At 42.4% G+C, this 10,032-nt stretch overlaps 2 pseudogenes; both read right to left on the reverse strand.

Annotated features, from left to right (window-relative positions):
• Positions 1-658: 658 nt before the first annotated feature.
• Positions 659-776, reverse strand: LOC124614269 (annotated as a pseudogene).
• Positions 777-6,266: 5,490 nt separating this feature from the next.
• On the reverse strand, positions 6,267-6,384 carry LOC124614270 (annotated as a pseudogene).
• Between the last annotated feature and the right edge of the window lie 3,648 nt (positions 6,385-10,032).

Here is a 10,032-nt window from a genome sequence, read left to right on the forward strand (position 1 = left end):
TGTTGGATTTTGAGACAGAGCTATGGCTAGTAATGTGCAAAGGAAAAGGGGCTTACCATGGACTATCATATTCTGCGCGTCTTGGAATCGCAACTGAAAACCAGTGAGCAGTTCGTCATTCAGTCGAAGTAGCATATATAGTTCCGACTTTTGAACAACTTAAACTATCTCTATCTTCCCGATAAAGTAAATATTATACGAAAAATGATGACTTTATATAGTGTAAATATTTTGATGACGTAAACTGCAAGTGTTAATAACGTAAACTGTAGATTGTAATGTGAGGTAAATGTCACCTTTCACTGAAGGACAAAATGTGAATAATGTAAAGTGAGGTAAATACTACCTATTTCCGATGAACGTTATTTTTACTGAACCATCGTATTGAGAATCTTTGTCAATTGTATGTTCTTTTCGATGGAAATTTGTTGATTGATTGTAATTACAAGCAAGGAAGCACTCCGTCTTCAGGCCACAAGTGGCCCATAGGGACCATCCGGCCGCCGTCTCATCCTCAGTCGAGGATGCAGATAGGAGGGGCGTGTGGTCAGCACACCGCTCTCCCGGTCGTTATGATGGTTTTCTGTGACCGAAGCCGCTACTATTCGGTCGAGTAGCTCCTCATTTGGCATCACGAGGCTGGGTGCACCCCGAAAAATGGCAACAGCGCATGGCGGCCTGGATGGTCACCCATCCAAGTGCCGGCCACGCCCAACAGCGCTTAACTTCGGTGATCTCACGGGAACCGGTGTATCCACTGCGGCAAGACCGTTGCCCGATTGTAATTACACTTTACGTAAAAAAAACATTCCATATGTATATAGATAGGTGACTTTTCTATAGGAAGTAAATCATTTATTGTAAGTGTTGTTGTAGTGGGAGAAAAAGCTTTTTGTGTAAAAGAAATCCCGTATGAAAACAATTTTGTTTAATCATTTTGTATCTATCATATCTTGTGTTTCAATTTATGTGTTGTCCTTCCCAGTTCCTCTATTTCTCGTTTGTTTCCTGGATCACACACACACACACACACACACACACACACACACACACACACACAGAGTTAGCGAACGTCTGTCTCTCAGCTTGGCTGCATCTTATCAGGATAGTTTAGATTTGTGAAGATATCTACCACTGTACTAGGTTTTCTCTGTCTCGCAGCTGCAAGAGTACACTGCACTGACATGTCGGTGAATGTTTGATGAAAAAGCTTGAGAGATTGGAGTATTATACTTTTTCCTGAGCATGACAAAAATATCGAGTTAGTTTTTAAACTGTTGAGGTAGTTTTTTAAAATGTGTAGAGATATGAAATCACAAGTGTGTTAAAGTATTACAATATCTGATGAATGATATATACAGATATATGTTCGTGAGAGAAAAAAATGATTACTTTTGTGTGAGAGGTCACATGTGTGTGTGTGTGTGTGTGTGTGTGTGTGTGTTTATGTGTTTGTTTGCTTGCATGTGCACGCACACTGGAGAAAGAGGGAGAGGGAGAGAATTATTACTACTCTATATGTGAGAAAGGTCACAGGTTTGTACAGAATTTTTCATATGTAAAATACAGAGTGAAACGATTACTTTAAAAGGGCAGATATTTAAGGATTATGGTATTTGATGTATGAAATATGGAGAGGTCAGGTGTTTGTAAGGAGTACGGCATATAACATATTCAGCGGACAATGATGGTAAGTGACCAGTGATGGTCAAGGGGCAATAGTGGTCAATGGTACAATACGAAGTGTGTGTGTGTGTCTATGAGCACAACATTTTACATATATCCTTATTTATTTGACCTGATCATTTTAATAGTGCGTTAAAGATATATACACATATCAAATTTAGTTTTTCATCATCCCGTTCCCAAAACTCCTGAAGATCGACGTTAATGTGAATATTGTATCACAGACATAGTCCCTTTGACTCTAGGGATTAGTCACTAAACCCGCCCAAAGGTGTAAACAACCATGCATGAGCAGCGCTTATTAGACGGAAGGGTCCGACAGCCGATCACTTCTAGTCCTTCCACCATGTTCAAATGGTTCAAATGGCTCTGAGCACTATGTGGTTTAACTTCTGAGGTCATGAGTCCCCTAGAGCTTAGAACTACTTAAACCTAACTAATCCACGACATCACACACATCCATGCCCGAGGCGGGATTCGAACCTGCGACTGTTGCGGTCGCACGGTTCCAGACTGTAGCACTTGAACCGCTCGGCCACCCCGGCCGGCATTCCACCAGGAAGGAGGTATACGGCTCGTGTTGTCTGTAGTTCAACTATGCCTAGACGGTCAATACTGCGGTTCTATCGCGTCTGCATTGTTACTTTGTGTCAGAAAGGGGTCTCAACAAGGAAAGTGTCCAGGTGTCTAGAAGTGAACCAAAGCGATGTTGTTCGGACATGGAGGAGATACAGAGAGACAGGATCTGTCGATGACGTGCCTCGCACACTCCGCCCAAGGGATACTACTGCAGTGTAGGACTGCTACCTACGGATTATAGCTCGGAGGAACCCTGATAGCAACGCCACCATGTTGAACAATGCCTTTCGTCAAGCCACAGGACTTCGTGTTACGACTCAAACTGTGCGCAATGGGCTGCATGATGCGCTACTTCACTCCCGACGTCCATGGCGTGGTCCATCTTTGTAACCACGACTCCATGCAGCGCTGTACAGATGGGCCAAACAACATGCCGAATGGACCGCTCAGGATTGGCATCACGTTCTCTTCACCAATGAGTGTCGCATATGCCTTCAACTAGACAATCGTCGGAGACTTGTTTGGATGCAACCCGATCAGGCTGGACGCCTTAGGCACACTATCCAGCATGTGCCGCAAGGTGGAGGTTACCTGCTGTTTTGGGGTGGCATTACGTGTGGCCGACATACGCCGCTGGTGGTCATGGAAGGCGCCGTAGCGATAGTGCAACCATATCGGCAGCGTATTGACGAGGCATTCGTCTTCATGGATGAAAATTTGCGCCCCCATCGTGCACATCTTGTGAATGACTTCTTTCAGGATAACGTCATCGCTCGACTAGAGTAGCCAGCATGTTCTCCAAACATGTATCCTATCGAACATGCCCGTGATACACTGAAAGGGCTGTTTCTGGACGACGTGACCGACCAACCACTTTGAGGATCTACGACGAATCGCCGTTGAGGAGTGTTCCAATCTGGATAATATTCCACGGCGAATACAGGCATGCATCAATGCAAGAGAACGTGCTACTGAGTATTAGAGGTACTGATGTCTACAGCAACCTGGACCACCACCTCTGAAGGTCTCGCTGTATGGTGGTACAACGTGCAGTGTGTGACTTTCGTGAGCAATAAAAAGGGCGGAAATGATTTTTTCGTTGATCTCTATTCCAATTTTCTGCACAGGTGCCAGACCTCTCGGAACCGAGATGATGCAAAACTTTTTTGATAGGTGTATATTTACATAAATAATGCGTAACTTTGGCACTGGTATCAATTAAATAGTACGAGATAGGTGTGTATGTGTAAGTAAATAATGAAACTTGGCACCATTTCTACTCTGGAAATAATGAATAACTTGTAAGGTCGTGTTACGTAATTTTGTGGTACTTATATGGTACACCATTTAAATACCAATCTCTGATTGGTTGGATAGAGAACGGAGTTTCTCATTTTCCTCTAACATAGTTGGCCTATTTCTACCATCCGGGATTTTTAGTACTGTGCTATGATTGGCAGCAGATAGGTAGGAAGTGGGAGTGGAGAAGGTTTTTTAATTCCCGTAAAGACAATGGGTTCTTCCCAATATCTAAATTTTTTTTATTCGCTGTTTCCTTTTTAATACTGTGTCATGATTGCTTCATTTCCTTGTGATGCCTCGGGCATGGATGTGTTGATGTCCTTAGCTTAGCTAGGTTTAAGTAGTTCTAAGTTCTAGAGGACTGATTACCATAGATGTTAAGTCCCATAGTGCTCAGAGACGTTTGAACCATTTGACATGTGCATGTTTCCTACGTTATTTTTTATTCCAATGAAAGATAGGACACGCCGGCCGCGGTGGTCTCGCGGTTCTAGGCGCGCAGTCCGGAACCGCATGACTGCTACGGTCGCAGGTTCGAATCCTGCCTTGGGCGTGGATGTGTGTGATGTCCTTCGGTTAGTTAGGTTCACGTAGTTCTAAGTTCTAGGGGACTGATGACCACAGCAGTTGAGTCCCATAGTGCTCAGAGCCATTTGAACCATTTGAAAGATAGGACAAGCTTTTCGTCCACAGTGGACAGATTAAATTAATCACCGGTATAATTAGCTACTCGCAAAGGTGAATTTGTGAAACTCATAAAATTTAATAATAAACAGAAGTTTTATGTCATTATTTATGCTGATACAGGATGAATGTTCGGACCAGTGTCAGGTTGCAGATATAGTGCTGACTCTGCTCCGTACTCGGGTCAGTTAGATTTGCATAAAAATTTCTGTGTCGTTTACTAAATACACTGCAATTATAACTACGAATGTTCTGAATTTAGACTGTGTAGAGGCAACGATTTCATGGAATGGTTTACTCAATAGATCTATGCAATTTCTTAAATTGTAAATGGCTTTTTATAAGAAAATAAAACCATTGTAAGCCCTTAAGAGAGATGGGAATTTTACTCAGCAAAAGCGTGCTATGTACTCGCACAAGAAACTCTTTGAGGACTGTGATGTAAGTGCATCAAGGATATTGTCATTTCACATGTGTGTGCCAAGGTGCAGCACATGCTGGCTTTAGTTTCAGTTATAGGCATCGTTATCTTGATCGTGAACCTATGACAAGAGATGACGACAAAGAAATCATATTAAATCCAGGTTGTGTTTCTATTCTGTCATCGAATACGGAAAAATATAAATTTTTTACTAATGCGCCAGGAGAAGAAATGAAAAATAATTTTCATTTATCCGCTTAATTTTCTGATGTATTTCCTTGAAAAGTGGCATCTTACATGAAACCAGAAGACTCTCGGAGAATATCCATATTTGAACTTACTGAACATGCTGCTCCTTGCCTGTATGTTTGAATGTCTGTGACTAAAGCCATACATAGAGATAAACACACAAAGCCTCTTGAGTGTACTGATTGGGTCTGAGAAAAATATTTTCAGACACAATACTGATATCGTACTCGGCGAACCATTCAAAATGTGCGGGAGATGTAGGACACTAGATTACTAACATCATGAGAAGCCAGATACAGGGCAACTACATTGGTTGCAAAATATATTTTCAAAGGAACATATTTTTAATGTAAACCTACTCGCCACTGAACTTAGCAGACTCAATCTATATTTCGATAAAACCAATACAGCGGGTATAGTGATTTTAGATACTTCGAAAACAGGCATTATCGGTTCCCATTATGCATATATTTTAAACAAATTTTAGACAAATTTTGTAAAACCGTGATAAGCATAGCCTCAAATACCACATAATACCTTCGAATGTCTATGCAGAGGGTCGTTACTTTGGGATCCCCAGTGAATAACAAATACGATAGTTTGCTGGTGAATGTGTAAGTGGTTGATCTGATGAAAGAAAAACTGTACTGGGAGCCTAATGCAGAGTGTGTTGGCTTACGTGCAAAATGTTGGATTTTGAGACAGAGCTATGGCTAGTAATGTGCAAAGGAAAAGGGGCTTACCATGGACTATCATATTCTGCGCGTCTTGGAATCGCAACTGAAAACCAGTGAGCAGTTCGTCATTCAGTCGAAGTAGCATATATAGTTCCGACTTTTGAACAACTTAAACTATCTCTATCTTCCCGATAAAGTAAATATTATACGAAAAATGATGACTTTATATAGTGTAAATATTTTGATGACGTAAACTGCAAGTGTTAATAACGTAAACTGTAGATTGTAATGTGAGGTAAATGTCACCTTTCACTGAAGGACAAAATGTGAATAATGTAAAGTGAGGTAAATACTACCTATTTCCGATGAACGTTATTTTTACTGAACCATCGTATTGAGAATCTTTGTCAATTGTATGTTCTTTTCGATGGAAATTTGTTGATTGATTGTAATTACAAGCAAGGAAGCACTCCGTCTTCAGGCCACAAGTGGCCCATAGGGACCATCCGGCCGCCGTCTCATCCTCAGTCGAGGATGCAGATAGGAGGGGCGTGTGGTCAGCACACCGCTCTCCCGGTCGTTATGATGGTTTTCTGTGACCGAAGCCGCTACTATTCGGTCGAGTAGCTCCTCATTTGGCATCACGAGGCTGGGTGCACCCCGAAAAATGGCAACAGCGCATGGCGGCCTGGATGGTCACCCATCCAAGTGCCGGCCACGCCCAACAGCGCTTAACTTCGGTGATCTCACGGGAACCGGTGTATCCACTGCGGCAAGACCGTTGCCCGATTGTAATTACACTTTACGTAAAAAAAACATTCCATATGTATATAGATAGGTGACTTTTCTATAGGAAGTAAATCATTTATTGTAAGTGTTGTTGTAGTGGGAGAAAAAGCTTTTTGTGTAAAAGAAATCCCGTATGAAAACAATTTTGTTTAATCATTTTGTATCTATCATATCTTGTGTTTCAATTTATGTGTTGTCCTTCCCAGTTCCTCTATTTCTCGTTTGTTTCCTGGATCACACACACACACACACACACACACACACACACACACACACACAGAGTTAGCGAACGTCTGTCTCTCAGCTTGGCTGCATCTTATCAGGATAGTTTAGATTTGTGAAGATATCTACCACTGTACTAGGTTTTCTCTGTCTCGCAGCTGCAAGAGTACACTGCACTGACATGTCGGTGAATGTTTGATGAAAAAGCTTGAGAGATTGGAGTATTATACTTTTTCCTGAGCATGACAAAAATATCGAGTTAGTTTTTAAACTGTTGAGGTAGTTTTTTAAAATGTGTAGAGATATGAAATCACAAGTGTGTTAAAGTATTACAATATCTGATGAATGATATATACAGATATATGTTCGTGAGAGAAAAAAATGATTACTTTTGTGTGAGAGGTCACATGTGTGTGTGTGTGTGTGTGTGTGTGTGTGTGTTTATGTGTTTGTTTGCTTGCATGTGCACGCACACTGGAGAAAGAGGGAGAGGGAGAGAATTATTACTACTCTATATGTGAGAAAGGTCACAGGTTTGTACAGAATTTTTCATATGTAAAATACAGAGTGAAACGATTACTTTAAAAGGGCAGATATTTAAGGATTATGGTATTTGATGTATGAAATATGGAGAGGTCAGGTGTTTGTAAGGAGTACGGCATATAACATATTCAGCGGACAATGATGGTAAGTGACCAGTGATGGTCAAGGGGCAATAGTGGTCAATGGTACAATACGAAGTGTGTGTGTGTGTCTATGAGCACAACATTTTACATATATCCTTATTTATTTGACCTGATCATTTTAATAGTGCGTTAAAGATATATACACATATCAAATTTAGTTTTTCATCATCCCGTTCCCAAAACTCCTGAAGATCGACGTTAATGTGAATATTGTATCACAGACATAGTCCCTTTGACTCTAGGGATTAGTCACTAAACCCGCCCAAAGGTGTAAACAACCATGCATGAGCAGCGCTTATTAGACGGAAGGGTCCGACAGCCGATCACTTCTAGTCCTTCCACCATGTTCAAATGGTTCAAATGGCTCTGAGCACTATGTGGTTTAACTTCTGAGGTCATGAGTCCCCTAGAGCTTAGAACTACTTAAACCTAACTAATCCACGACATCACACACATCCATGCCCGAGGCGGGATTCGAACCTGCGACTGTTGCGGTCGCACGGTTCCAGACTGTAGCACTTGAACCGCTCGGCCACCCCGGCCGGCATTCCACCAGGAAGGAGGTATACGGCTCGTGTTGTCTGTAGTTCAACTATGCCTAGACGGTCAATACTGCGGTTCTATCGCGTCTGCATTGTTACTTTGTGTCAGAAAGGGGTCTCAACAAGGAAAGTGTCCAGGTGTCTAGAAGTGAACCAAAGCGATGTTGTTCGGACATGGAGGAGATACAGAGAGACAGGATCTGTCGATGACGTGCCTCGCACACTCCGCCCAAGGGATACTACTGCAGTGTAGGACTGCTACCTACGGATTATAGCTCGGAGGAACCCTGATAGCAACGCCACCATGTTGAACAATGCCTTTCGTCAAGCCACAGGACTTCGTGTTACGACTCAAACTGTGCGCAATGGGCTGCATGATGCGCTACTTCACTCCCGACGTCCATGGCGTGGTCCATCTTTGTAACCACGACTCCATGCAGCGCTGTACAGATGGGCCAAACAACATGCCGAATGGACCGCTCAGGATTGGCATCACGTTCTCTTCACCAATGAGTGTCGCATATGCCTTCAACTAGACAATCGTCGGAGACTTGTTTGGATGCAACCCGATCAGGCTGGACGCCTTAGGCACACTATCCAGCATGTGCCGCAAGGTGGAGGTTACCTGCTGTTTTGGGGTGGCATTACGTGTGGCCGACATACGCCGCTGGTGGTCATGGAAGGCGCCGTAGCGATAGTGCAACCATATCGGCAGCGTATTGACGAGGCATTCGTCTTCATGGATGAAAATTTGCGCCCCCATCGTGCACATCTTGTGAATGACTTCTTTCAGGATAACGTCATCGCTCGACTAGAGTAGCCAGCATGTTCTCCAAACATGTATCCTATCGAACATGCCCGTGATACACTGAAAGGGCTGTTTCTGGACGACGTGACCGACCAACCACTTTGAGGATCTACGACGAATCGCCGTTGAGGAGTGTTCCAATCTGGATAATATTCCACGGCGAATACAGGCATGCATCAATGCAAGAGAACGTGCTACTGAGTATTAGAGGTACTGGTGTCTACAGCAACCTGGACCACCACCTCTGAAGGTCTCGCTGTATGGTGGTACAACGTGCAGTGTGTGACTTTCGTGAGCAATAAAAAGGGCGGAAATGATTTTTTCGTTGATCTCTATTCCAATTTTCTGCACAGGTGCCAGACCTCTCGGAACCGAGATGATGCAAAACTTTTTTGATAGGTGTATATTTACATAAATAATGCGTAACTTTGGCACTGGTATCAATTAAATAGTACGAGATAGGTGTGTATGTGTAAGTAAATAATGAAACTTGGCACCATTTCTACTCTGGAAATAATGAATAACTTGTAAGGTCGTGTTACGTAATTTTGTGGTACTTATATGGTACACCATTTAAATACCAATCTCTGATTGGTTGGATAGAGAACGGAGTTTCTCATTTTCCTCTAACATAGTTGGCCTATTTCTACCATCCGGGATTTTTAGTACTGTGCTATGATTGGCAGCAGATAGGTAGGAAGTGGGAGTGGAGAAGGTTTTTTAATTCCCGTAAAGACAATGGGTTCTTCCCAATATCTAAATTTTTTTTATTCGCTGTTTCCTTTTTAATACTGTGTCATGATTGCTTCATTTCCTTGTAAAACTCTTCAGGAGGTTTGAAATAGAAAGGAGGGAAGTGTGCATCGGAGGAGCTTTTACACGTCTTTTGTGTACTATACTCTGATTTATTTGATAGTGGAGCAGCTGTAGAACAGATTTCCGTTATCTTGGGTTTTTTATACTGCTCTATATTTGGGTGCAGATAATGAGGGTGAGATGGGAAGCAACAAAATAGGGTGTCTGCTTTTAATTTTTCATTAACGCCATTGGGCTATTTCCGCTATCTCGTGTTTTCGATTGGATGTTTCGTTTCTAATACTGTGCTATGACTGACTGGAGATAAGTGGGGATGAAGAATGGGGACCTGCCTCACCACAGAAACGGACAATGACGTCAATGATGAGTCGATGACATCACTGACGACGTCACTAGATAAATGAGCTCGTTCATGTGATGTAAAGTAAGTGTGTCAGAATGCGCAATATAAACAAAGTAGATCAGGTAGCATGTACCTATAATATTCTGTGCAATCGTTCAGTAGTCCAACTGAAATACTAGTCCTATAAACAGCAAACGTTAGTCTTCTTCTCTCCCTCAGTTCCCATCA

This window comes from Schistocerca americana, chromosome 4 (assembly GCF_021461395.2).
Source record: "Schistocerca americana isolate TAMUIC-IGC-003095 chromosome 4, iqSchAmer2.1, whole genome shotgun sequence".
NCBI classification, from domain to species: domain Eukaryota; kingdom Metazoa; phylum Arthropoda; class Insecta; order Orthoptera; family Acrididae; genus Schistocerca; species Schistocerca americana.